The sequence below is a fragment of the Gigantopelta aegis genome, chromosome 4 (assembly GCF_016097555.1).
Source record: "Gigantopelta aegis isolate Gae_Host chromosome 4, Gae_host_genome, whole genome shotgun sequence".
NCBI classification, from domain to species: domain Eukaryota; kingdom Metazoa; phylum Mollusca; class Gastropoda; order Neomphalida; family Peltospiridae; genus Gigantopelta; species Gigantopelta aegis.
The window spans coordinates 94,139,503-94,145,655 of NC_054702.1; positions in this window are offsets into that span (position 1 = coordinate 94,139,503).

The following is a 6,153-nucleotide window of genomic DNA, read 5'->3' on the forward strand; positions in this document are numbered from 1 at the left end:
TAAGTTTGGTGACTCTCATGAAACAAAAACTGCATCCTGGATATTACAGTGAGGAGGATTTCATAAATTGTGCTACTGAGTCACCGTTTAAACAATAGGGTTTAACCATTGTACAGTCAGTTAAGGAGAGATTGTTGCTTGAAAGCAGAACCCAATCTACGAATGAAAACATGAAAAATCCATTTTTTAATGAGGCAGATTACAGACAAATATATTCCAATATATCCTCTGTTGAGTTCACTTTTAAAGCATTCCAGTAGTTACGACAATGTGCCATCAACAGAAACAAAGGTAAGAACCAATAGTACGGTTGAATCAAGATTTAGAATTTTAAAAGACATTGGACTTGGTGGCAGAAAACAGAGAAGATTGGATAAATTATCAGCTCAACTTCAAGAACAAATATGCTCTCTACAAAATATTGATATTGAAAACCAAGGAAAAAGAGAAAAGAAACACTCGGTGAAAAATGGGCAAAGAAACAACCGCTAATGCTGAGACTTGTTAACAACATGGGAACATTTCAACAAAAACAAAATTGTCCAGTGTTCACAGTGTGCTCAACAAAAGGTATGAGCAATCAACAAAAGCACCTGTTTAGTCGAACCCAATAATTCATAATTTAGTACCGGTACTAACAAGTAACCAAGCAAAAATTGTTCCTTATAAATTAGCACATAAAGCTAAAGAATCGACCTCTGCTCCTTGTGCATTACATTTGATATCCCCAAGCAGTTTTCGGCAAGCATGTCCTATACCAAATCTGAACAGTACAACATGTTGGTTCAATTCGATAATGCAAGCATTTTCAAATAGTGACTGATCTAGAACAATGCTTGAAATATTATCCAGGGAACCTGTCTTCATTGACGTAAAACAAACTGACTTGCAAAATATCATGACCGACATTTTAAGAATATGGAAACATATGAATGATCATAAAGGAGTCGAAGTACCAGATGTTTATATTCAAAAAGCTTTAACGAATGTTGCCAATTTTGGTGATGAGGCTATGGATATGTATCATCAACAAGACCCTTATGAATTCTATAACTTAGTCCCAGTACATTTAGCTGAGATTATAGATGAGAAGTTAATCAAAGTAACAAATGTTTTGTTCATCTTGTGCATTTTCTAAAACATTGCAAGATAATAATGTACAATATATCCTGTAGACTTACCAACTCAGAGTATCCAATAGAGTGGGGAGATCAGATGTTCAATTTTTACTTGATTCCTTTTTTGAAAATAATTCACAACCTTGCCTAAAATGTGGAAAATCTTAAACAGTTATTAAAAAGTGCTTGAAAACCCCACAAACACTATTAATTAATTAATTTGAAAAAGGTACACGTTTGATCCTGTTACTAAAAGTACAAACAAAATCATCCCATTGATTAAAGTTAATGAAGAAATTAATTTGACCCAACACTACAAACTGAAAGAGTTCTGTCAGTATACTTTAAAAAGTATTATACGTCATAAAGGAATGTCAACAGAATCAGGTCACTATATTACTTGTATTTCATAAGGCTCACCTCAGTTTGTTAAATGTGACGATCTAAATATAACAGGTCATGGATTTGAGTATGAATTTGAAAACTCGTGTGTTTTATTTATTTATTTATGACAAAATTAATTTTTCTATGCCTCCATTTGTTAAAATGACCCTCTTGTGTTTTGCACGGACATCTGGTTTGAGGAACATATGCACAATGTTGAAGGACATGAAATTACAAAGTAAAGATCAGTTTTACTCTCAAATAAGCATTATTAAAGATATTTTGTCACTTACATTGAATTCAGACAAAATGTCTCAAATTCTTAAACAACTTGAAATGGCCAAAGGCATAAATACAATGCCACTAGTATATTTTATAGCCAAGTTCAGTAAATATATTTCACCGAAAAATTAACACTTTCAAACTATCTGGATAGTCTTTTCAAGTAATAGTTGAAAATGTCTGGAAATGCAAGAGCTGTCAGACACAAGGATCAAACCCAAATCCATATCCACTGATTGAAGTGGAAGATGTTAACACAAAGAATATCGCTTTAGGTGTAAAAGAATACAAAATTTTGGATCAAAATAGAAAGTGTAAGTGTCATGATGCATTTAATGCATTATATCTCTTCCAGCAACACTAATTATCTACGTTTCTCATGCCATGACAGAAAGTGAATTCTTATTAGTGCATGTGCCAGTACAAAGAATAAATCGAATGAGCTTAACGACACCCCAGCACAAAAATACACATCGGCTATTGGGTGTCACAAATGGTAAGTATATGAAAATATTATATATATATATTTATGTAAAACCACATGTGTAAAAAGTATAATACAATACATAAAATCAAGATAAGTATATTTTAAAACTTTGTACAGAAGTCAAAGTGTTTTAAAAACTACATTTAATTCTGAATGGAATTTATAACATTCCAAAACATTTCTGTTGCCAAATATATCATTTCTCGTCGGCTTGAGATGATCACACTCCACCAAAATGTGGCGCAGTCAGTGTACACTGACAATGTTCACACTGAGGGGGAGGGTCCTTCTTTAAAATAAATGAATGCGTCAAATATGTAAGGCCGATGCGGGTACGGCACAAGACAACTTCATCCTTCCTGCATCGCCTGTAGGATGACTGCCACTCTTCCAAGATTGCGTTGACAGAACGAAGCTTGTTCGCAACCCCACCGTCCCAATCGTCTTGCCAAGTCGAAAAGATATATTGGTTAATATGAAATTTAAAATCACTGTAGGGAACACCAACATGGACACGGGGCAAGTTCAAAGCAGACTTGGCAGCAACATCTGCCTTTTCGTTACCCTTAATGCCAACATGGCTGGGTAACCAACAAAATATAACATCTTTATTGGCAATTGATAAAACGACACCTTTTCGAATCACCATCCCACCTAAGGGATGCTCCAATTTCATGTACTGTAAAGCCTGGAGACACGAAAGTGAGTGTAAAAATAATATATTTGGATGCACATAAATCCTTTATCTGTTCCAGGGCTTTAATGATTGCCCAAATTTCAGCAGTAAAGATTGATGCTGAATCGGGCCATCTCGTGGAAATTATTGCGTCTGATGGAAAAACTGTAACACAAGCCACAAAATTCCCATCCCGTGATCCGTCTGTGTAAACAGGAATGTAATCACAATACCTCTCTTGGATTTCCATGAAAGGTTGTTTGTAAATAACTGCATCTGTGCGATCTTTCTTTAGATGCACAAGATCGAATACAATTTTTGGTGGTTTGATACTCCCATGATAATAAAGGGAGTAGGGAGTTGATCAAGAAGACACTGGTTTTAAAATTGGAATTGTTTCGAGGAGGTAAATAAACTGAACAGAGAGTAATAGTTTTATGAGCCGTGTCCTTTACAACCACAGCTTGTAAATGTGACTTTAATATGACTTCACTCTGGGGAACGTTTTCATTTACAGTAATGGAAACGCCCCCAGATGCTCTATTTTCAGTTTCTTGACATTTATGGTAGAGATTAAATCCTCTGATGTTAATACTGTGAGTATCCTTCAGGAAGGTTTCCTGAAGACACACTGCAAGAGGGTTATAGTTTTGAATTACAAGACTTAATTCATCAAAATTGGGCCTAAGCCCATGACAGTTCCACTGGATAACTTTATTTTCCATCGGGAGAAAGTATGGGTTTTATCTTTGGCTTTGCTGGTAGTCTTTGTGATCGGCAATCATCTGGAGATGAAATCTCCATATCATCATCACCAATATCAGCCAAAGTTTCGTACATATTGCTGATCGGGACCGAACGTAGGTCAAAAAGACCACAACGAGCACATGTAAATTTACCACGACATGTGTTCTGACCATGGCAAAACCTCTGACATTTGAAGCAACGCAAGGGGTTTGGAATAAAGGGTTCAACAGGGATATTAAGGTAACCAGCTTTGACAGAGTGGGGAAGGGTAGGGACGTTAAAGGTGAGGATACAAGTATTCGTCGGTAACAAATCATTGTTTCGACGAACCTTTATCCTCCTCACAGCAGTAACACCTTGCGAACTTAAATTTTGGCATATTTCTTCCACACTTGCTCCTTCCAGAGGTAGGCGGAGTTAGCTTAATCGGCACATTGCAAAAAACTGTCGACTTGAGGAGGCAAGTTGAATGTCTTTTGGTTAAACACTCAACCAACAGCCCATTCTTAATTTTCTTAACAGATTTTGGCTCACCAGCCAAGCCAACAATTGCCTTTTGAATAGCAAAAGGTGAAAGTTTATTCAAGGCCCCACCATCAGTGGAACTGATGATGAGAAACCTTAGCCAATGTTGTGAAGAAATCACTTTGGATTTCTTCACATTAGATTTCATGGACTCCTCGTCCGAAGACAACAAGTCCGAAACGTCCCATCTAAGGTTGATAAATTTGTTTTACCCATATTAGGTTTAAAAGGTTCATCAACCATGTCCCCCACCCACCACCGAGTGCAACAAGGGGACATGGTGCTGCGGATAACCAGCAAACAGCCATGCTAGGGATACATGGTTGATATACTTGGGCAATAAGAATAACAAAACCACCCAATTGACCCTAGTCACCACCCCAAGAGCAACAAATTCATATGGTGCATAAAACAATGTTTGCTCTTAACTAATGTAAAGAAAACAAAGATTGTTTGCTCTGGAGCTTGGCGTGACCAGCCGATTGATCAGGTCGGGCCTACCTGACCGCCCGTCTATTTGAACTCCGGGCCAAAGTGATGTATTGTCAGAAGTAATACCCGCAGGTATGCCCCAACTCGGTCACAGGATCCCATCATCCATTTTCACGGATCGCACCTCACGGCAAACATTGGATGAATTATCAGCTCAACTTCAAGAACAAATATGCTCTTTACAAAATATTGATATTGAAAACCAAGAAAAAAGAGAAAAGAAACACTCGGTGAAAAATGGGCAAAGAAACAACCGCTAATGCTGAGACTTGTTAACAACATGGGAACATTTGAACAAAAACAAAATTGTCCAGTGTTCCAGTGTACTGTATTAGCCATTCTCAAGGAGAATGGTTCACCCCTGCACCACGGTGAGGATAACAGTACACGCAGGGGTGGATGCTTTAAATTTTTCCTTTTAAAAAATATTAATCAAAGTGTGCATATTTCACGAACATATATTTTATGATGTAGTGACTTTAAAATTCGAAAATAACGAGTGTTGTTAAATATCCGTTCATTCATTCATTCCAATAAATCGACCTGGTGTATTAAGGCTATGGCATCAGTCAAAAAATTGAATGCATTGAATGGAATGTCGCATAACACATCGCGTCTGTATTGGCGCAAACTACAAATCTTCACGGCGCCTGACTCGCCTAACCCAAAAATGATACTACCCAAACACACCTGTTTTTTCCGACCATCTTTTATGTTTACATAAATGTCGATCGTTAACACAACTTAGTAGTAGTACTTGTATAAAGATTAAAGGGACATTCCTGAGTTTGCTGCATTGTAAGATGTTTCCGACTAATGATGTGTTTCTACGATTAAACTTACATATTAAATATATTTTTCAGCATAAAATATCAGTGTCTGTATATTCAATGTGTTTCTGGTCGTCTTAATATTTGTAAGAAGCCCAAACTGGATACTGTCTTCAAATAATATTGTACGTAAGAAAAAAATAATCTATTTTAGGAAATAAAATAAAATGTAACCTTGTACAAATATTACAACGATGAGAAACACGTTTAATATACAGCCACTAATATTTTATGCAGAAAAATGTTATTACAATCTTTAAAAAGTCTCTGTTAGTCGATAACATCTTAAAAATTGCAGCAAACTCAGGAATGTCCATTTAATATGCAGTAATAGTAGTAATTCTGCAAGACAATGCGGTAATACGATTTCAGGGCCGTATCTCCGCATAATGCAGAATCGAATGGCTATTTGGCAAAATAGTGGTCGATTCCATGAATCTATGTCCATTGCCACTTCCAGACTAGTTTACTAAATCATAACTAGCACAGGACAGAGCTCATTAGAAGAAGTACAACCGTGATGTCATCCACCCATGAATCACTACTACTACTAATAGTAGTAGTAGTAGCAATTGGTGGTTCTGGTAATAGTATTAAGTCAGTCATTATTAA